The sequence below is a fragment of the Prionailurus bengalensis genome, chromosome A2 (genome assembly GCF_016509475.1).
Source record: "Prionailurus bengalensis isolate Pbe53 chromosome A2, Fcat_Pben_1.1_paternal_pri, whole genome shotgun sequence".
In the NCBI taxonomy this organism is placed as follows: domain Eukaryota; kingdom Metazoa; phylum Chordata; class Mammalia; order Carnivora; family Felidae; genus Prionailurus; species Prionailurus bengalensis.
This window is the reverse complement of record NC_057348.1, coordinates 103,870,737-103,893,436: the sequence shown is the minus strand read 5'-3', so window position 1 is coordinate 103,893,436 and position 22,700 is coordinate 103,870,737. Positions and strand designations below refer to the sequence as shown.

Genomic DNA, 22,700 nt, shown 5'->3' with positions numbered 1-22,700 from the left:
GGGAAGTGCACATACAGACACAAAGGCTAAAAACAATGATGAAGGTCATTCCCTAAGTGCATTTATAGTTAGAATAGTTGGTGAAGGTCTCTTGAATTTATTGTAGTATTAAGCTCAGATACAGTTTTATTTGAAATTTCCTCTTGGGTTTCTCCTATTTCTTTTCCAAATTTGTTCATGACTGATATTTTCTTAAAATTGAAATTGGAGCTACAAGGAATTTAACAAAACATGTTAGGGGTTCCTGGGTGGCTCATTTGTTTAAGCATCTGACTCTTGCTTTCAGCTCAGGTCGTGATCTCCTGGGCATCAGATCAAGCCCCATGTTGGGCTCAGCACTAAGCATGAAGCCTGCTTGGGATCCTCTCTCTCCCTCTCTCTGTGCCCCTCTCCCCAACCTGCATGCTTTCTCTCTCTCTCAAAATAAGTAAATACACTTAAGAAAAAAGAAGAACACAGGTTAAATCACAGAAGAGATATTGTGTATAAATTATTAGCAGAGCAGTGAACAGGAGGAGATTTTGTTCCTACCCAGTCCAGTTTGTGAGTAAGAGCTAGCATTTTTCCCTTTTATCCTGGCTTGCATCTTTAAGCATCATGAAGCCCACCCTTTATTTCTGAGGCTCTGAGTTTGTAACCATTAAAAAGGTTGGTTTCAAAGGAGGGAATTCAAGTACATCTTATAAAAGCTTTGGGCAAGTGTCAGTGGAAAACCCTCCCTATTCCTCCACCCCCAAAATTAATGGTTTTTTGTTTGTTTGTTTTGGTTCTTTTTTTTTTTTTTTTTTTTTTTTTTTTTTTTTTTTTTTGCACAAACTGCATGAAGCACAAGGCATTGGCACAATGACATTCATTCAGCTTGTCTCCACATGGTATCCCCAAGGAGGGCCTTTGTCTCAGGTCTCACCAAATCCCCTAATGTATTTCCCATCCAACTCTTCATTTTTCCACCCCTAACCCAATGTAATTCTTTCCCCGGGGAAATTCTATTTTAAAAATGTATATTTTCCAGACTCCTTTGCAACTAAGTATAGCAGAACCAACTTTGGCCTTTAATACTTTAATTTTTTTTCTTATGTTTATTTATTTTTGAGAGAGACAGGCAGACAGAGTGTGAGCAGGGGAGCAGAGAAGGAGGGAGACACAGAATCCAAAGCAGGCTCCAGCCTCTGAGTTGTCAGCACAGAGTGCAACACAGGGCTTAAACTCATGCACCAAGAGATCATGACCTGCACCAAAGTCAGATGCTTAACCTACTGAGACACCCAGGCGCCCCTGGCCTATAATACTTCAGCATACTTCTGGGAGTGTTTTCCTTTTCCTCTTCCCTCATTGCTTCCCTCCTCTTCTTTCTGCCTACCTAGGTAGGACACAGATGTGGGGCTGAAAGAGCACTATTGTGACCATGAAATCACCATGTAAATGAGAACCAGAGATAACTGGATAACAGAGCAAAAAGCCAGAGCCTTGATATCATGGAACTGCCTTGCCAGACTTTTCTGGATTTCTTTTACTGTTACAGTCTTTTTTATTAATTTATTTTATTTTATTTTTTAGAGAAAGAGAGTGAGCATGTGCATGAGTGGGGAGGAGGAGAGAGAGGGAGAGAGAGAATTGGCGCTGACAGTGTGGAGCCTGACTTGGGGGTCAATCTCACTACCCTGAGATCATGACCTGACCTGAAATCAAGGGTTGGACACTTAATCGACTGAGCCACCCAGGCGCCCCTATTATTATAGTCCTAATGCCTGTGTGTCTGCCTCTTTCAAAGTCTTTCCTTTTGATTCTCAAGAGACTGTTTTGCTTTCAATTCAATTCAGCTTTTTATAAAACAAAATCTTCAGCTTTTGAAAATATTGATTTTGATGTGGATTTCAAGAGCCTATTTTAGAAGTAAAAAACTGAACAGCCATTGATTCTCTCTCTTTGCTTTCCAATTGTAACAATATTGACTCTCTTCAAGACAATGTGGAAATCTTTGACTACTGAAGGAATGATCATACTTAGAACTATGAACAGGAAAATACAAATTGATTTAAGATATTATATTAAGTAATATTTTAAAAAAGAAAATAGGCTTATGAATTTTTTCTGAGCCCTTTTAAATGCCCAAGATTTTCTTGTTATAATCAATAAGCTAGGTTTCCCTTTGATCCTGTAATTCAGATTTATAGGTTTGTCCTTGAGAGCAATAGGAAGCTGAAGCTTAGTCCTTACTCTCAATACACACATATTCCTCTAGTGCATGAAAACTATCCTGCAGTGGATGCCAAACCAATCGAATACCAAACCCAGAAGACTTCTGGAAAATAAGAGTAGGTTATCCCCTGTAAACCCTAGAAAGACTATGGAAAGTTTGTGGTCCAGAGTTCTGACAAAAAGAAAAACATATAGAACATATGAAACATACAGAACTTTATTTCTCTGGAGAATCCAAGAGAGCTCATTAAATCTTATCAAACCAGAGCCATAGAGAGTGATTAATTCTAGTGAGACTACAGTGATAGCCCTCTAGAGACAAAAGAATAAAAGGGAAGTAGATGTCAAGAGTATGTATCAGCATTTCAGAGAAGATGACAGACCTAGAACATCAAGATTTCTAGCATGTCAGACCAAAGCCACTGATTTGCAAATCATAAGAAGTGTGAAGAATCAGTAGGGGCCATGTTAGGCTAAAAACTAAGGAACCCTTCCTAATACATGGCTTTCAGGATTAACAAAATCTCAACATCTGTCTCTTCAAATGAGAAGGAAACATACCAACTCTTAATGCCTTTATTTCTCTTGAGGAGCAATTTTCCATGACATACTTGGTGGAGAGTGAGATAATAACCTAACAGATCATCTAATATCATAGGAGTTTCAGATACTTTGAGTAAGAGTTCAAACTTCTAGCACAAATCTTAAAGCCCACTGATCCTTAGGAAGAAGTAAGCATAAAAATTTATGGGAAATAGGGACGCCTGGGTGGCTCATTTGGTTGAGTGACAAACTCTAGATTTCAGCTTGGGTCATGATCCCAGGATAGTGGGATCAACCCCTGCTAGGGCTCTGCATTGAGTGTGGAGCCTGCTTAAGATTCTCTTCCTCTCTCTCTCTCTCTGCCCTTCACCCACTCAAAAGTGCATGCACCTATACTTTCTCTCACTCTCCCTCTCTCTACAATAAAAAAATTAAGGGGCACCTAGGTAGCTCAGCCGGTTAAGTCCCCACTATTGACTTCAGCTCAGGTCATGATATCACAGTTGGTGAGGACGAGCCCTGTGTTGGGCTCTGTGCTGGTGGTGTGGAGTCTATTTGGGATTCTCTGTCTCTTTTCCTCTCTCTGCCCCTCTGCATCTTGTGCTCTCTCTCTCTCTCTCTCTCTCTCTCAAAATAATTTAAAAACATTAAAAAAAAGAATGCTTTAAAAAATTAATCAAAAAATAAAATTTAATTTTTTTTAATTTAAAAATAAACAAGATCATGTATTTGCTAAGTAATATTTTAAAACACAGTTTAACTCATATGTCTAATTATGTTTTTAGAACAATGGAACATTTATAAACACTGGGTGTCACAATATCTTTATTACTACAATGAGTTTTAGGACCTTTTCTTTCTATTAAACATCATTTAAACATGCTAGCAAACTTTAATATAGGATTATTCATTATTCAGTCTCAAGGATTTGGCAAAATAATAAAGAAATATACTATATTAAATTTTTACCTGGATAATTGGCCTATAATACATTTTTATTAACTTATTTAATAAATGTTTTTATGAAGGTATAACATATACAGTACACAAATGTTAAGTTCAATCACTGCCAAGACCAAGATCTAGAATATAACTGACAAGATTAAAATGAGAAATAGACAAATTCACAATCACGATTAATTTTGTCCATCTTTATATGTATTTTAAAGCTATGTCATTAAATACATACAGGTTTAAGATTATTTGGACTTCTTTTTTAATTGACCTTTTTTCATTATTAATTATCTTTTTATATCTTTCAATATTTCTTATAGAAAAGTCTTCTGTGCCTTACATTATTATAGCCACCTTAAATTTCTTTGTCCATATGATCTATCTTCTTACATCCCTTTGTTTTGTTTTAATGCTAAAAATATTTTGTTAAAAATCATACAAAAGTTGGGAAGAGAAAGGAGGATGTCAACCAGCCAACATCAAAGTTTGGGCAGCACAAAGTGCTGCCTAGAGAGACTGGTAGTTAGAGCAGTCTGCAGAGATCAAGATGGCCATGAGCCAACAGAACCAGCAACCTGGGTCAGCCATATTCATGAGCACCATGGACAGCAAAGCTATTTTTCCCAATCATTCCTCCTTTTCAGGAAGGAAGAAGCAGGAGCTCACCCTTTAGACATGTTCTTGATGGTCTTATGTTCTATTATGGCTTTCTCCCAATAGATGTCATTGGATTTCTCAACGACCACATCCCTGGCAGTGCCCTCAATCCAGGCAGTGTGGGGGCAATTCTGGAGCCTCCGGGATTTGAACAGGGAGTGTAAAAGCTCTGAATACCACTTCTCTTACAGAAGGCGTGTTGTGTTTTGTGCCTGTTGAATGTGCATTTGGTTAGGGCCCTTCTTGAGCCTGAAGCAAGAAGCCAGAACAAAGAAGTGTTTATTCTTCTTCTTGCAAATGCTGCCATTGCAGTCAAAGATGTGCAAGTTGCTGAGGCCCAAACTTCAAAGCTCCACAGTAGCAGTCCCCTGTGTGCTTCACCAGGCTCTGGTATTGGAAGGTATCCAGCAGCAGCTTGGTTGTGCTCTGGAAGATGAGCCACTTCTGGGACATCTCCCAGTGCTCCTGCTGGCTGCCCAGGTCCAGCATGGCCACTGAGGCCATTGGGGTTGCTGGGGCTGGCTATGGCTGTGACAATGGAGGGGACAGCATCATGACCAGTGCCAGCTCTGGCTACATCTGCCCAGGGCCTGGCCACCTCCTGGGCTTATAGCATCAACTACCGCTGGGCTCCTCTCCCCTTGCCTGGCATGTGAGGTGCCTTGATGTGAACTGTGGGGCCTCTGGGAGACCCAGGCTGCTTCTCTTACCCTTTTCTTTTCTTTTGACTCTTATCCTTTTCTTTTCAATCTACATCTATATTTAAAATGGATCTCTTTACAGAGCACATACTCAGATTTGGTTTTTAATCCATTTGCTTTCTAGCGCCTAATCCATTTATATGTAATAACTTATGTAGTTGCATTTAACAACATCTCAACAGTCATTTCTCTTTGCTCCATATGGTCTTTCTTCCTTTTTTCATTTTTTCCTGCCTCCTTTAGAATTAATCAATTTTTTAAATTTCCTTTTATTTCTTCTTTTAGCTAGTTTGTTTACATTTTTATTACTTTTCAGAAGTTTCCCTAGAAATTACAATATTCATCTTTGCCTCCACACAATCATCCTAACATTAGTACTTTCATCACTTTCAAACAATAAAATCACCTGGCAACAACTTAACTCCATTTACATGCATCTTGACATTTATGCCTTTATAGGCATGTACTTTATATTTCCATTTTAAACCACAAAGATATTATTTCTCCTGTTTTAAACACCAGTATCTTTTCATATTTACCCCTACATTTACACTTTCCATTGCCCTTTATTTCTTCCTGCCATTTTATGCATCCATCTGGAATCACTAACTTTTACTGTGAAGAATTTCCTTTAGCATATCATAGAGTCTGCTTCACCTCGTGACAAATATTCTCAGATTTTATCTGAGAACTTCTTTATTTTATCTTAACTTTTTTTTACAATTTATTTTGAATGATTTTATATTTACATAAAAATTGCAGAGGTAGTACTGTTTATAGCCTTCACCCAGATCCCCCTTAATGTTACCATGTGACATAACCATGGCACACTTCAAAAGAAAAATACTAACACTACTATTAATTAAACTACATACTTTATTCATATTTCACCATATTCTCCACTAATGTTCTTCTGTCCTAGAATACAATCTGAGATAGCGTATAACATCTAGCATCTTTTTTTCAAGAATATTTTTACTGTGTATGAAATTCTGTATTGGTCATTATTTTCCTTTTGGCTCTTTAAAGATGTCATTCGACTATTTTATTACACAGTTTCTACAAAAAAAGTTAGCCATTACCCTTATTGCTGTTACTTTAAAGATGAGGTGTGTTTATTTTGCCTCTGGCTGATTTAAAGCTTTTTATTATATATTGGCTTTCACCTATTTAATATCATGTGCCTAGATATAGACTTCTTTGTACATGATTAGAGTCGACTGAAGTCTCTTGTACCTTTGTGTTGATATTTTCTTTTAATTTTGGAAAATTCCCAGATGTTATCTCTACAATTATTGCTTATTCCCAATTTTCCGATTCTCTCTCAATTTTCCCTCTGAAATTCCAACATATGTATGCTAGAATTTCTCTGTGGCTTGTGTCCCCTGCACTTTGATTTGTTATCATTATTTTTGCTCTCTTTGGTTTAAATAGTTTCTATTAATGTGTCTTCAAGTTCCTAGCACTATCTTCCACTATATTCAGTTTGGTGTTCAGCCACCAAACTATTCTGATTTTCAGATATTATATTTTTGCTCCTAAATGTCAATTTTATTATTTTTATAATTTATAATCTTATATTAAAATCCTCAGTCTTGAGGAAAGCAGAGTGGGGCAGGAGGTGGACTATAAGGAGTTGAGGGAATGTGGAGGGGTAATGAAAATGTTTTAAAACTTGACTGTAGTCATAGTTGTATAATGCTATAAAATTACTAAAAACTAATTTAATTGTACACTCACAATTATACCTCAATAAAGACGTCAAAAATGAAAAATACTTCATTTTTTCATTCATTTTTGTCCATATTTTCCTCTATTTCTTAATGTATTTAAAAAATTATTTTAAAGTCTTTGTTAGCAATATTTGATATGTTAATAGCTGGGAGAATCTGCTTTTATTGTCTATTTTTGCTCTTGCTTATTGGTCATACTATCCTACTTTGTTATAGTCTCGTAATTTTTATTGTATGCTTGACATTGTGTGTGTGTGTGTGTCGGGGTGGGGGGAGGGGTGGGTAACTTGCAGCACTTGCTGATGATATTACTTCCCCCAAAGGATAGTTATTCTTTTCCCCTCTTTGGCAGATAAGTTGAAAATTTGGCTACCTAAATCCAAAAAGGGATTTAACTTAGTCAGGCTTAGGTTTCAGTGTTAGTAAAATGCAGTATATACCATTACTTCAAAAGTGTTTTTTGGGCCTGGATGTTCTGTACTATTTCTGTAGACTCTGGCAGGTCTTTGTTTAGCCCTGAAAAACTATAGGAGATTCTATTCTATCCTTTCCAGATTTTGAGCTTAACTCTATAGTTTCCTGTTTAACACTATTTCAAATACATATCAAATATAGTGATGTGTTAAATATTTTGATGTGGAGACTGGCCATGCCAACCCCCCTTGTTCCAGCTGGGCTGTGTCTGTACACATGAGGAAACTGAAAGAAATTTTACCTGTGTTTTAGAAGTCTTGACCTTGTCCTTAATCTATGTTTCATGGGAAAAAGGAAGTATACTTTTGAGTCCAATCTGAATTCAATCAATCATACTATCTTATACAATTGCCAAAAGAATCAAACTTGAAAAAAATAAAAAGAAGAACCAAAATCAAAAAGCAGTGGAATGGTAGTTACCAGGGGCTAGAAATGGGAAAATAGGAGTGATGTTGTTTAAGAGTATATACTAGTATCCAATACACATTAAAGTGATTATAGGTAAGAAAACTGTAGTATAAACATTAATCTTGCTAAAAGACTAAATCTTAATTGTTCCTACCACTAGAAGAAATGATAATTATATGGCATAACAGAGATGTTTAATACTACAATGGCAATCTTACTGCAATATAAATGTATCAAATCAATACATCATACACCTTAAACTTAGCATAATGTTATATGTCAATTATATCTCAATTTTTAAAAAAATCCTCAGTTTTCCCATCGCCATGATTACCCTCTGTTTAGACTAAGGCCCATATACCTGTACCAAGTAAGCAAATGCCCCCAAAGAAGAAAATGACTGGCAATTGTGAACTCATCTAGGAAAAGTCTCTTCCCTCTCTGGAATTTCAGTTCATCTATTCTCCTTACTGATATACAGTCTAATATTTTGTAAACATAATTTTGCAATTTATCTTCTTTTTAAAATTTGTTATAGTGGAATTGTTGTCTTCCCATACTCCATTATTTCATACGTGTAATCATAATCTCAATCTTATTACACTTAAACGAACAAACATGTTTAATTATTTGAGATCCACGTTAAGAAACAGAATTGCATATGGTCTCAAAAACAAGTCTTTTGCCTATAATGTTGAACAGTATCTGGAAATAGTAATGATACTCTAGATAATATAAAATAATTGTGTTTGCCCCACCTAACCAGGTCTAAAGTGGCAAAGATGTGACCACTTTCCAAAACATGCCAATTAGAAAGCAGTAGATTCTTTTATCATGGCACTAATTATGTATACCTGGGAGAGATAGATAGATAGATAGATAGATAGATAGATATAGATAGACAGACCAATTTTCCCTGGACAGTCCCAGTTTATGTTTACAATGATTAAGTAACTACAAGCAGTTTCCCTTTTACTCAAAAACATATCACAGGTTAATGATAAATTATGTGGTCCCACTTTAGTACATATATAGATATCAGGCATGAAAAAAGACAATATTCCAATTTTCACTGTACCTCCTACCTCCCATGTTTATATATGTCATTAGATCTTACTATCAACATACCACTATGTTGGGTTTTTGAACCATGGTCCTGTTACAGTACCATGTGCCAAAACCAGTGCAAAATAAATGACTTACATTATTATACTTATATTCTAAGTATTCCTTAATAATTTATATCTATAGCTTCAGAACTTTTTTCTGTTATGTTCATATATCTACAACTTTAAGAAAACCACTAACGAAAGGTTCACTAGTAACATAACCTTACACCCCCATAGGTAAAATGTAGTTCAGATCTATTAAAATATTTTTTATATTTGAGTATAAATTGTTTATAGTTTTAAGACACTTAGATATGTACTTTTTTCTTTTAGCATAATATAATGGATACTTCAAAAACACAGCCAGAAAACAACTTTAGAATTTTCATCATTTTTATAGTTAGCATATAAAACAGGTTGCATTCAATTCTCCATGGAGTGAAGTTTGGAAATGAGGCTGAATTATTTGCAGATGACAAATTTTAGACCCTAAAACATGCTTGGTACATTGAAGAAAATCCTGTTGGTTAAATCACTTGAGCCATCAAGTTTTTCTTAAAGTGTCTCGATATGCTTTTGACTGATACCATCTGTTATCTACTGAAAAAATTATTTTCCTTTGGAAGATATTCATCAAATTATAGGTGACATATTTGTTTGAGAATATACTAGACCATCTGGTTCTATAAAAACGTGTTTCTAAAAAATACTGCCATCCTATCTCAGCTACACCATCCGTATTTTTCAGAAGCTCTTTTTGTTACACTCCCAAAACAGAAACACATGATATTTTTGGCTCCTGGCTAAAGAAAGCAAGAAAAACATTTACAAAGAGATTTTTCTAAGCACCATGATATTTTACAGCTATTCACTAAAAGAATAAGTAGGTGACCAGCAGAATGGAGTGTGGAGAAGAATGGGAGAAGGCATGGTGGGCTCAATATTTCATATCCTGAATAGAAAGCCACTAAAACAAAGACTTGACAAAACCCTCCCTGCATATATATATGAGCTTTGTAGAACACCCAGTATATTATCCTATTTATAATCAAGAAAACTAAATTTTCTGTTTATAGATATACTCCCATTCCTATTAGCATTTTGCAGTCGCTACTTGGCAATGTAAAAAGTTATTTTCTTTTCCTAAGGGTGCTTTTTTTGTTTATTAAAGTAATAGATGAAAAACCTAAGAATATAATCTCACTTCTGATTTTCTATTTGATTTCAGTAAACTTGTTAAAGGCCAAATTTTCTCTAACTACAAAATGGTCCAATTTCTCATCAGAGTTTATCTAAATCCAACCAAAATTTCTTTTTTAACACAGTGAACTAAAGCAATTGCTCTCATACATTCATACTGTACCTCTTACTGGTCTTCACAAGTGACGGTGAACCACTGTGAAAGATAAAAGTTCAATATTCCTATTAAGGATATTCATATATATGACCTCATTTAAATGGTATAGTATTCATTTATTCATTTAAATCTATGTACTAAGCCTTTCCTATGTGGACAGCACTACTGAGCACCGAAGATCTAATAATAAACAAGAATAGTCATAGCTCCTGCCCATTGGGAGTTTAAAGTCCAGTAAGTGAGGGGCGCCTGGGTGGCGCTGTTGGTTAAGCGTCCGACTTCAGCCAGGTCACGATCTCGCGGTTCGTGAGTTCGAGCCCCGCGTCGGGCTCTGGGCTGATGGCTCAGAGCCTGGAGCCTGTTTCCGATTCTGTGTCTCCCTCTCTCTCTGCCCCTCCCCCATTCATGCTCTGTCTCTCTCTGTCCCAAAAATAAATAAACGTTGAAAAAAAAAAATTAAAGTCCAGTAAGTGAAAGAGGCATTGTTTGCATAATGGATGGCACAAATGTAAAATTGTCCGTGTAAGGAGAGTTTTGGAGGCATGAAGTACATTATGGGTGCAAAGAGGGATCTAGGAATTAGAAAGGTCATGACAGGTGTCTGTGAGGAAGTAATACATGATATGACCTAAGAAATGTGAATAGAAGTTAATTCAGTCAAGAGGGAAGTAAAGAGCATTGCAGAAGAAAAAACAGTCCCACATTTGACTTGGACAGCACCTTCAGTGCAATATAATCCAGTTTATATCTGGAATATGTATATTCCCGTTGACTGTCATTTGACCTTTAACCAGATACTTGCTTCCCTTTCTGTCTGTTACATGCATGATTATTGAACCATCCTTTGTTTTGTTTTTTTTTTCTATAAATATCACTACTGAAGTAAATCTCTGAGTTGCTTGCTAGAGATCTTTTCAGTTGTTGCAAAATTATAATAAAATGTTGACAGGAGCTCGTAACTATCATCAAAAGTATTTATAACAGTCTTGGAGAACCCATTAAGATCAGCTTTTCTCAAAAGGACCCACCAGAGTTAAAGGGATTAAGGAACAGTACAAGCATGCTGGTGAGATCCTTTCTATTGTCCCAAACTTCTAGATTCTGAACTTCAACTGGAAGGTGCTGCTGAGCTGTGAAAAACTGGGCTCATTTTCAGACTGCTCATATGTCAAAGTCCAATGGGTACTATATCCATTTCCTATTGCCACAATAACAAATTACTACAAATTAGCATCTTAAAACAACACCAATCTATTATCTTATGATTCTTTAGGTCAGAAGTCCAGGTACTCGGTGGCTTGGTTCCTCTGTTTAAGAGTCTCATAGGCTGAAATCAAGGTGTCAGCTAGCTGTGTTCCATTCTAGAGGCTCTGAGGCTGAATCTTATGAATTCGTTCAGGTTGCTAAACAAAGTCAGTTTGTGTGGTTATAGGACTGAAATAACCTTTTTCAGGTTATTAGTTAACCCCAATTAATTAAAAAAAAATTCCGCCTCCTTCCCTTGTCATGTGTGCCCCCTCCATCTTCAGACTAGCAACAATGCATCAGGTCCTTCTCATACTTCAAATTGTTCTGACTTTTCTTTCAGCCCCATCTCTTCCATCTGCAGCCAGAGCAAGTCTCTACTTTTACAAACTCATAGATTCTATCACCCAGATAATCCAGGATAATGTCTCTCTTAATGTCTTAATTATATCTGCAAAGTCTCTTTTGCCATAACATATTCATAGATTTCAGGGATTAGAGCACTGGCATATTTGGAGGCCTATTACTCAGCCATTTTAAAAGATGACTACTTTTGAGACATCTTACCATCTGAGGTAAGAGCTTAGAAAGGTAATTTGGGACTGTAGTGTGGGTCCTATCAGTGACTTCCTCCAGAGCAAGAGCACATGATTTGGCATATAGGGAATATCAGGTTCCCTCAGACAGGGGAACTAGATAGATGTTTACCAAAATCTTAAGGTTTTGGTTCAGGAATTCTAGACATATGTGAGGAATTCATGATCATATATTGTCTTTTTCCTGCCAAGATTGAGATTGTTCTTGGACACATTTGTGTCTGTCTTTTGGCTAGAATATTATATTTCACTTAGGAGTCTCTATATGTTTGCCTACATATCTAGTAAGTTACTTGTAAGCCCTTGTGTTTATGGTCAGCGAAATTCTCTGAAAACCTTTTAGATATATAACTCCCCATTTGCTGAGAGCAGCTATTCTCAAACTTTTGGTCTTAGGATTCCTTTATACTTTTAAAAAGAATTGAGGATTCCAAACAGCTTTTTTTTATAGGAGTTTCATCCACTGATTTTTTAGTATATTGTAAATAAAAACTAAGAAAAATTGTAAATATTTATTATTTTACAAACTAATAAAACAATTTCATATTAGCCTAAATAGCATATTTTATGAAAAAGAACTAACATTTTCCAGAATGTATATACATATACAAATATATATATGCATTTCTTTTTGAGAGAGAGAGAGAGACCATGAATCAGGGAGGGCCAGAGAGAAAGGGAGAGAATCCCAAGCTGGCTCTGGTCTGTCAGTGCAGAGCTGGCTGTGGGGCTTGAACTCATGAACTATGAGATCATGACCTGAGCCAAAATCAAGAGGTGGTTGGTTCCTCAACCAACTGAGCCACGAGGCACCCTAGAACAAAAATATACTGAAGGAGAAGACTAGCATTGTTTTATTTTCTTGGAAAACTCTTTATTGTTGGATTTAATAGAAGATAAGCCATATTCTCATACCTGCTTCTATGTTCAGCCTATTGTAATATGTTATTTTGGTTTAAGTAACGAAGAAAATCCAGACTTATATGGAAAATAGTTGGAAAGGAGAGAATTCTTTTTTATTTTTAAAATTTTTTTTTCAACGTTTATTTATTTTTGGGACAGAGAGAGACAGAGCATGAACGGGGGAGGGGCAGAGAGAGAGGGAGACACAGAATCAGAAACAGGCTCCAGGCTCTGAGCCATCAGCCCAGAGCCTGACACGGGGCTCAAACTCACGGACCGCGAGATCGTGACCTGGCTGAAGTCGGAGGCTTAACCGACTGCGCCACCCAGGCGCCCCAAGAGAGAATTCTTTAATAACTTTTCAGACAATTGTGAATATTCTTTGACACTAAAACTCTGTAACTGGCAGTTTTTAAAATGTTAGTTGGTATGTGGAACCTGATACCGTATGAATTAACTTCTTATATGTCATTACATTAAAATCTGTTGTTCTACTTTGCTTAAGTGGATCTTTTTGACACATAATGATTTTATAATATCACGCATCTGTCATTTGGACAATGTGTATTCACTGAATTATGCAGACCTTCCAAATGCTGACAAATTTTATTATAAAACAAAAGAATCATTTCAATTGATATCATCACCAAACTTAAAAAAGATTGTTAAGTTATGAAGCTCTTAATAACAGATACAAGTTTTTTTGTTTTTTTTTTTTTAATTTTTGTCAACGTTTTTATTTATTTTTGGGACAGAGAGAGACAGAGCATGAACGGGGGAGGGGCAGAGAGAGAGGGAGACACAGAATCAGAAACAGGCTCCAGGCTCTGAGCCATCAGCCCAGAGCCTGACACGGGGCTCAAACTCACGGACCGCGAGATCGTGACCTGGCTGAAGTCGGAGGCTTAACCGACTGCGCCACCCAGGCGCCCCAAGAGAGAATTCTTTAATAACTTTTCAGACAATTGTGAATATTCTTTGACACTAAAACTCTGTAACTGGCAGTTTTTAAAATGTTAGTTGGTATGTGGAACCTGATACCGTATGAATTAACTTCTTATATGTCATTACATTAAAATCTGTTGTTCTACTTTGCTTAAGTGGATCTTTTTGACACATAATGATTTTATAATATCACGCATCTGTCATTTGGACAATGTGTATTCACTGAATTATGCAGACCTTCCAAATGCTGACAAATTTTATTATAAAACAAAAGAATCATTTCAATTGATATCATCACCAAACTTAAAAAAGATTGTTAAGTTATGAAGCTCTTAATAACAGATACAAGTTTTTTTTGTTTTTTTTTTTTTAATTTTTTGTCAACGTTTTTATTTATTTTTGGGACAGAGAGAGACAGAGCATGAACGGGGGAGGGGCAGAGAGAGAGGGAGACACAGAATCAGAAACAGGCTCCAGGCTCTGAGCCATCAGCCCAGAGCCTGACGCGGGGCTCAAACTCATGGACCGCGAAATCGTGACCTGGCTGAAGTCGGACGCTTAACCGACTGCACCACCCAGGCGCCCCTGGATACAAGTTTTCTAAAATTCAAAAATTTTACTTGAAATTTCATCAGTGGAAACAAATACTATCAGATATTTTTTTCTGTTTTCTTTTTTTTTTTTAAGATTTTATTTTTAAGTAATCCCTACACCCAACATGGGGCTCAAACTCACAATCCCAAGATTAAGAGTCGCTCTACTGAATGATCCAGCCAGGCACTCCTCAGATGTTTTTCTTGAAGTGATACTTAATTCATTTTCAGAGAAATGTCTGCCAATTGCCCAAGTCTGAATAACCTGAGTTTTTCTTTTAAGTAAAAATAATACTCCATGAAAAATGTCATTAGTTGCAGGGTTCATCATTTGTGTAACCATGGGGTTATCTAACTCAAAACAAATAGATCTCCAGTCAAGTCCCCCCCCAAGGGGACTCAAGAGGACTTTTTATCTATGTATGCATATAGAGAAAAGGTCTAAGATAATTAAGAACATGTAATTATTAGAGATCATTTGAATTTACAATGGTATATTAACTATTGCTATGTAACAAACAATCCCAATATTTGAAAGATTTTTTTAAAGTTTATTATTCTTTACAATACTGTGGTTTGGCCAAATGTTTCTGCTGGTTTTGCCTGAGTTCACTCATGCAGCCAATATAGTTGGAGGGTCATGTGTGCTAGAACATACATGATGGCCTCACTTGCATGTCAGATGTTGGTCCTTGTTCTCACTGGGAGCTTTTGTTTTCCTTTGGGTAGCCTTTCATCCTCCAATAGGCTAGACTAACTTTATTGCATGGTGATCTCAGAGCAAAATTTCAAGAAGGTGAAAGTAGAAATTGCCACATATTATTAGTCAAAGCAAGTCACAAAGCTTGATGGAAGGGCCTGCAAGACTCTATGGCCATTTTTAATCTATCAATATGGCCACTGAAGGTGGTCTTTTAATATGACTATAACAAAGCTGAGAAGCTTCAAATAAAATAGTGACAAAATTTCTTGAAGTCAGGGTCTGCCCTAGAACATGGAGGCAATGTATTCTCAAAAAGACAACACAAGTCTCAAGTGTGAAGTCCTCTTAAATACTGTTTGATTGCTTTGTAGAGCAGTGCTCAGAGAATGATGGGGACATGGCAAAAGGGCACAAAGGTTCACACTGGCAAGAGGAAGAATAATTTCAGTATAAAAATAAATAATAACAATAATAATAATGGATTATATCCCATTAAATGAGTCCATGAGTCCATTAATTTATACTAAGAAATAGAGGGAAAGAAGACTGTTCTTCCTTACAGTAGTTGTCCAAGTAATAAATAAAGAAGGAATACTGGAATTGGACAAATCACCATCTAACAACCACTTAATAATTTCTCTAGGCAAATATCATCAATAGATACTAAAACTAGTGGATGTAAGTTTGATGAGAAAAGGGGTATTGACAAGGTCTTAAAGTAAATCCCCATGAAGGCATTTTAGCTACAGCAAAGAGAAACCTGGCAAACATGACCTTAACCAAGTGATCCAAGTTAAGTTCACCAGTAATAGGAAAAACAAATGTCATGTGCCTCATGATAGTATGTACTGAGAAGAACAAAACATCACTTCTGTGATATTCTTGTCAAAACTATAGAGTTTGAATTTAATCAAGATGAAAAACCTCAGATAATACTAAGGTGAAGAAGATTTTACCAAAATAAATGAACTTCACTACTCAAAAATATCAAGGGAGTAAAAGAAAAAGAATGATTTAGAAACTGTTGCAGACTCAAGGAAACTAAAAAGACATGAAAGTTAAATGCAACATATGTTCCTTGATTGGATCCAGTAATCTCATGTGTGCCCTAAAGGATATTAGTGAGACAATGAAATCTGAATGAGATTTTTTGGATTAGACAATAGTATTGTATTGGTGTTAACTTCCTAATTTTGATAATTGTGCAATGGTGATATAAGAAAATGTATCCCTTTATAAGGAATATACACTGAAGTGTTGATGGTGCTTTAAAGTATTATAGATCTGCAACTTATTCTTAAATGTTTCAAAAATTTTAATACTTATATGCATATTTACATAGAAAATAACAAAGCAAGTGTGATTAAAATGTTAACATTTGCAGCATCTATAGGAAGGGTAATTCATATGGAAGTTTTTGTAGAATCTTTATAACTTTTCCTGAAATAATTAAAAGATTAAATAAATAAACAAAATCAATTTTAAAACTACTCTTCCAAATAAGGAACCTAAATTATCTCTGTATGAACCAAAATATAAAAATGTATACAAAACTCTGGAAAGCCAGTATCAAATTACTAAGTCTGCTACTATTAGTTATTTTTAGAACATTCTGATATCTCATATCCTAAAATAAGATAGGAACATTTTGACTGACACTTTTTAAGGCTAAGTTCTAAAATTCAAAGCCTAGTGAAGAGCAAAAGTTCAATTACTAAAAAGCCACTGTGGATGAGATTGAAAGTGCATCAGAACATTGCCAACAACAAAAACAAAAAGAACACTGCCAATATAACATCTTAGAAGGCAATAAGAAATCTACAAAAAATAAGTGTTAGAGAAATGTAACAATTAAGAAAATCCATGCAAGTACAGAGATCTCAGAGATGCCTGAATTAGTCCAAATCCATTTCAAAATCCCCAGTAAATGTCAAGCCCTTTTGATTCACCTCTATATTTGCAAAGAAATAGATGATTGAAAAAATGAAACCTAAGTAGAAACAATAACCTACACATTAATTGGGTTGCAATAAAGTTTTCCATGGTTGGTTCTAAAAATAATTATGTTCCAGCGCCTGGATGGCTCAGTCGGTTAAGGGTCAAACACTTAATTTAGGCTCAGGTCATGATTGATTTTGGCTCAGGTCACGATTTCACGGTCCATTTGTGAGTTCAAGCCTCGCCTTGGACTCCATGCTGACTGTGCAGAGCCTGCTTGTGGTTCTCTTTTCTCCCTCTTTCTCTGCCCCTTCCCCCTAGAAATAAATAAATAACATTTTTTAAAAGCATAAAAATAATTATGTTCCCCTTACCAGAAAGGGACAAAAATCTCTGAAAAGGAAACCCCTGAATTATATTTAATGGTAAGGATCCTGGTAGGGCACCTTTTGGACTTGGGCTGGGGTTATGATCTCCCAGTTTGTGAGTTCAAGCCCTGCTTTAGGCTCTGTGCTGACAGCTCAGAGCCTGGAGCCTGCTTCAGATTCTCTGCCTCCCTCTCTCTTTACCCCTCCCCTGAATATGCTCTCTTTCTCTCCCTCTCAAAAATAAATAAACATTAAAGAAAATAAATTTTAATTAAAAAAAGGATCCTGGTGACTAAGACCAAAAAAATGAAAGATAAACAGTCATCAGGTCATCCTTAATAAACATTTTTTTAAGTTTATTTATTTACTTTGAGAGAGAGAGAGAGCACATGTGTGTGCAAGCAAAGACAGAACAGAGAGAAAGGGAGAGAGAATCCCAAGCAGGCTCTGCACTATCAGCCCAGAGCCCAATGCAGGGCTGGTGCTCAGTCTCACCAACCATCATGACTTGAGATGAAATCAAGAGTCATAGGCTTAACTGACTAAGCCATCCAAGCGCCTGACGAAACATTTCTGTATTGAGTTTTTATCATTACTCAAAGAAAATTTTTAAAAATATTAGTACAGAAATGTTTTAATTATTGATAAATGTTTTATAAATACTTTACATAAAATTACATTATTTAATACTCCTAATTATGGTAATACATGTACAAATGAAATATTATTACAGTGCAGGATAAAATGCAAACAACATTTTAGTTCATCTATGATTCTAATTTATTTTCTGACAGGAGCCTAATTTATTGGCAACAACTTGCATTTGTTATATAGATCAGATAAGTAATCACTAATTACAGTGAGATTTTAAGATTGCAAAGATGTATAAATATGTATATAAAACCATGTTGAGTTAAAATAATGAACATCTTAAACATTGTTTTTATAGAGTTCAAGCAATGCTAAAAATTACCTGACTCCACAATTACCTTATTTGTATTATCTGAGTAAAATTTTAGGGATAAGCATTTAAGAGCAAGTAGACTTACTGTTCTTTAATGTCAGCTTAAATTGTAATTCTAAAACCCTTAATTAACTCTAAGACTTCAGACTTAATTAACTTTAAGACCTAAGGCTTAGAAATGTTTAAGTAATTAAAATAAATAGAAACTTCTTACAACAGAGGATGTGATACTTGGGAAGTAGGGACACTAGCAACAGTATAGTCACCACACAATAATTTTTACCTATATACTCTTATTTGTTATTAATATTTTTAAGAGGATAAAACTAGTGGAGTGAAAATACTATCTTAAATTATGCTTATAGGAATAATTATATTTTAAAACTAATGATTTAAACTTAAGTAGTATCATTTATTATTGTATCATATATGTATATATATTTAAAATAAAAGCATTTGGAGGGAGTAAGATTAAATTTTAAAAGAAGCTATGTATAACAGAGCAGCTGAGCACTGGTGGCTCACAAAGAAAATTGGTCTTTCAGTGTACAACCTGTTTGAAATATAAGGCTGCAAAAATATTTTTGTTTTCTTCATATTCTACCCAGATGTCAGGATTTTTGCTTAAACAGTGCATATGTGTACTATTAAAAAGGTTTATTGAATTTGACCTGCTTTGCCATATTTCATAACTATAAACAATTATAAGCAAACAAATAGGAAAATAAGGGATTTCTTGCTTCTATAAAGCAAACATTCCTTTGGTAGTTATAATGTATTGCTATTCTGGTTAGTAACACAGCCAACATTGTGGCTATTTCTTGTTCTTTGGAACTGTGATTTTATCCAACAACAATTTCATTGTTGATCCAGGATAAGGCCCTAAATTACAAATAATAAAACTGACTAGGAGTTTCTTATGTCGAAATCATCTCTGATACTCTCTTGAAGAAAAGACTCCCTCTCCTTTTAAGAAAGGATTGGTCTTGGAAAGGAGGGATACTACCAATAGTGAGTTAATATAGACTTCTCCATATTTTCTTAGTTAAATGAGGACAAGAGGCCCAATCCAATTAATCTCATTTAGGGAAAGTGTTATTAATATGAATATAATTTAGCAAGTACATAACTCCTCAGAATAGATGGAAGTGGACTCAAGTTCATGAATGTGGGCTGGTACAGTGACTCCCAACAAACTGACTTCTAAGAAACTTTTCATTCTATTTAAAATTTTAATTTTAAAATAGTTGGGTCCCTTCCTCTGTCTCTGATCAAAATGGAGAAACAAGAACTGAATTTTCTCTCCTGCCTGAAAAAACAAAAGACATACAAAATACATGAAGTTTTTAAGACATTGGATATTAGGCAATAAAAGAAAATGATCCTTGAGAGATGGGAAATAAATGAGATAAATCCCTTGATTGCTCCAACCAACTACTTTGATAGAGTTTCCACAGAATTGAGAACCAATAAATTGAATATAATTTACCAACTCAGAATTTCTTGAAAGCCACAAACTACCAAAGCTCACTCAAAAAGAAATAGATAACTTGGATATTCCCCTACATATTAAAGAAACTAAATTTTTAGTTAAAAAATGTTCTGATAAAGAACACTCCAAGCCCAGGTGGCTTCACTGGTGCATTCTTCCAAATATCTAGAAGGAAACATCAATTACTCAGAAACTCTTCTGGAAAACAGAAAAAGAGAGAACAGTTTGTAATTTATTCTAAAAGAAAGAACATTACTGTGATACTAAAACTAGACAAAGATATTACAAATAAAGACTACAAATCACTATTTCTCAGGAACATAGATGCAAATATTAAAATTTTTAAAAATGTTTTATTTTTGAGAGAGCAGGGGAGGGACAGAGAGAGAGGCGAACAGAAGATCAGAAGTGGGCTCCATGCTGACAGCAGCAAGCCCTATGCGGAGCTCTATCTCAGAAACCGCGAGATCATGACCTGAGCTGAAGTTGGACGCTCCACCAACTAAGCCACCCAGGCGCCCCTTAAAACAAAATTTTAGCAAACCAAATCCAGGGATATATAAAATTAATAATAGATCATGGATAAGTAATGTTTATTCTAGGAATGTGATTGGTTTATCATTTGAAAGTCAATCAATGTAAGTTACCATGTGGTAAGTTTCTCTCCCTAAGGAGAAAAAAGCAAAACAAAACCTCAAGGCAACCTGGCTGTACACAGAGTGACGACCTTATAACATGAGACCACTTAATCAGACTGCATGTTTGTGTGTTACCGTATATTGGAGACAAAAAAATAGAGAATGTATAAAAAAAAAACTATGCCACATGGCGTTTGGGCCTCAGTTCTTCAGGTACAAACCCAACTGAGCAGCACAAATAAACTTGCTTCCTGGAAAGTAAGCCTCAGTGTCACAGAGAATCCTGCTACGTTATTTGGGAACTTGCCATGGTGTGTTTCCACCTCCTTTGCCCCCAGGGTATGACCTCTGAGCGCTAGGAGAAGCAACCTCGCCTGGTGCCAGTGGACCATTTGTTGCTTAAGAGATTAGCCTATACCAAGGCACAGGGGCAAAGGCCCTGTGTGTGCACAAAGGAACCCATGAGGCCCAGGAACCAGCTTACGGAATGCTGCCCATCAGACTGGTAAGAACCCAGGTTGGTTTTGGCAGACCTGCCGCTAAGAGGCAGAAGGGGAGCCTGATCATCCCCCCAGGTTGCCCTAGTAGTTCCACAAGGGAAGAGGAACAAAGCCACAACTGTAAGGCGCTGAATGTAGGGCAATGGGTTGGAGTCCTTCTGTGAATGTGTTTGAATGAGACCGACAACAGAAAGGTTCCCACCTGACCAAAGGCTGAAACGAGAGTGGAGTCCTGACAAGTCCTGATCCGAGGTTCCGTGGCAACCTCATATAGCTTAAGGCAGCGTCAGACTTCCCTAAGAGTCTGATCCAGGTCACGGATTGAAACTGAACCCACCAATGCTAAGAGGTGCCTGAAATATCTCTGACATGAGAGTGGCCAGAAACAGACAAAGCAACTGTGTGTCCTCTCCAAAATAGTACCCCCTCCTTCCTCTTTTTTTCCCCTCATGTGTATCAAAGTTGTCTGTTAGGGGAAGGAAGTGGGTGAAAAACAGAGTAAACTGACTCCCCTAGAGTGTACGATGAGGAATTTCAAAAAGGGACATTCAGGAAATTATGGTGTGAAATTAACTCCCAGAAAGCCCAGGACATTCTGTGAAATTGATTGGCCGTCATTTGGGGTGGTCTGGCCCTCTGAGGGCTCACTTGATAAGGAACTAGTTGGCCCAGTGATCAGGGTCATTGCAGGGGACCCAGGCCACTCTGACCAGTTTCCTTACATTGAATGTTGGCAAGACCTGGTCCTATCCCGGCCACCTTGGCTAAAAGTCTCTATTGAAGAAAGCTGTAAAGTTATGATGTCTCACATCACGGCTTCTTCCAAATACTGGCCAGAAATTAAAAAGCCCATACTGTCAGGAGAACCTAAAGAAATCCCACCACCATATGCCGCACTGTACCCCTCACTGCCACCTGTGCCCCCCAGCAGCCCTCACTGCTGAAACCCTGTCAGAGTCTGCCCTTAGTCCCGAGGCCTCACCACCTCTAACACCACCAGCCTCCCTGACCATGACTGAACCACCCGGACCACCAGTCTTAACCCCGCATATGCCCCCTGGACTGCACTAGAGAATCAGGCCAGCGGAGGCAGCCACTCCCTGCAGCAGCACCGGGAAGCCCTACAGATGTCACTGAGGGAAACCAGGGGACCCATCTATTATGATCAGGAAGGCCAGACCCAAGGAGGCCAGCGTGTTTTTGTGTCTGTCACTACAGAACTCTTAAATTGGAAGCAACATACCCCCTCCTATATGGAAAAACTCCAGGCTATGATCAACCTAATTCAGTCCATAATTCACACCCAAAAACCTACCTGGATGGACTGCCGACAACTTCTTCTGACCCTCTTCGATACAGAGGAGCATCACCGCATTACCTATGCCGCCCTAAAATGGTTAGAGAATGCCCCAGGTGGGACACTAGGCCCCCAGGCCTACACTTGGGCTCACTTCCCTGGGGAGGACCCCAAATGGGATACAAATGACGCCAGTATAGATGGAGGGTTTGCAAGGACTGAAAGGTATTAATAAGCCCTTCTAAATGGCATGAAGATGGGGGGGGGGCATAAATATAAGTAAAACATCAGAAGTGCTCCAAGGACTCGAGAAAAACCTGAGCCAGTTTTATGAGACACTATGTGAGGCATTTCGTCTCCACACCCACTTTGATCCCGAAGCG

General features: G+C 36.8%; 1 pseudogene; it reads right to left on the bottom strand.

Annotated features, from left to right (window-relative positions):
* Nucleotides 1-21,290, bottom strand: part of LOC122488275 — a 48,739-nt pseudogene extending 27,449 nt beyond the window's left edge.
* Nucleotides 21,291-22,700: the final 1,410 nt, after the last annotated feature.